This window comes from Triticum dicoccoides, chromosome 7A, assembly GCF_002162155.2.
Source record: "Triticum dicoccoides isolate Atlit2015 ecotype Zavitan chromosome 7A, WEW_v2.0, whole genome shotgun sequence".
Taxonomy (NCBI): Eukaryota; Viridiplantae; Streptophyta; class Magnoliopsida; order Poales; family Poaceae; genus Triticum; species Triticum dicoccoides.
Genome location: NC_041392.1, coordinates 621,366,497 through 621,367,659, shown reverse-complemented (window position 1 = coordinate 621,367,659; position 1,163 = coordinate 621,366,497).

The window sequence follows — 1,163 nt, the reverse complement described above, 5'->3', positions numbered from 1 at the left end:
AATTGGTATCAGAGCAAGGTACTCCCTTGTTCTGTGTGATTCGGTTTAACCACCTGGAGTTTTAGCTATGTCGACTGCAGGGATAATCCAAGTCTCCGCTGCGTGCCCAGTCTTCGATGGAACTGAATATCCCTACTGGAATAATAAGATGTGCATGCATCTGGAAGCCATTGATGTCGACCTTTGGTATGTCATCAAGAATGGCATCCCCAAGGCTGGTGAAGGTGTCACTGCTGCTGATGTCAAGAAGTTCGTTCAACTGGATTCCACTGCCAAGAACATCTTCTGTGGTCATCTGACCAAAGGACAGTATGGTCGTGTGAGTGCTCTGGAAACATCCAAGCTAGTCTGGGACTGGCTCTCCAAGGTCAACGAAGGCGTCTCAACCCAGAGAGATTAAAGAATCAGTGTCCTTCGCAACCTCTTCAACCGCTTCAAGAGAAACGACAATGAGAATGTTCAGCTCATGTTTGATCGACTCACTGACATCACAAATGAGCTTCAAGCCCTCGGCGCTACTGAGATCACCAAGCATGAAGTCGTCAAGACACTCCTGAGATCACTTGACAGCTCATTTGACACCCTAGCCCTGATGATACTGTTGGGTAACGTAGTAATTTCAAAAAACTTCCTACGCACGTGCAAGAGCATGGTGATGAATAGCAACAAGAGGGGAGAGTGTGATCTACTTACCCTTGTAGATCGACAACGGAAGCGTTTGGTTGATGTAGTCATACGTCTTCACGGCCCGACCGATCAAGCACCGAAACTACGGCACCTCCGAGTTCTAGCACACGTTCAGCTCGATGACGATCCCCGGACTCCGATCCAGCAAAGTGTCAGGGAAGAGTTCCATCAGCACGACGGCGTGGTGACGATCTTGATGCACTACCGTCGCAGGGCTTCGCCTAAGCACCGCTACAATATTATCGAGGACTATGGTGGAGGGGGGCACCGCACACGGCTAAGAATATGATCACACGGATCAACTTGTGTCTAGGGGTGCCCCCTGCCCCCGTATATAAAGGAGCAAGGGGAGGAGGCCGGCCGGCCCCTATAGGCGCGCCAGGAGGAGTCCTCCTCCTAGTAGGAGTAGGACTCCTACTAGGAGGGGGAAAGAAGTGGGGAGGGAGAGGGAAAGGGGGGCGCCGCCCCCCCCCCCC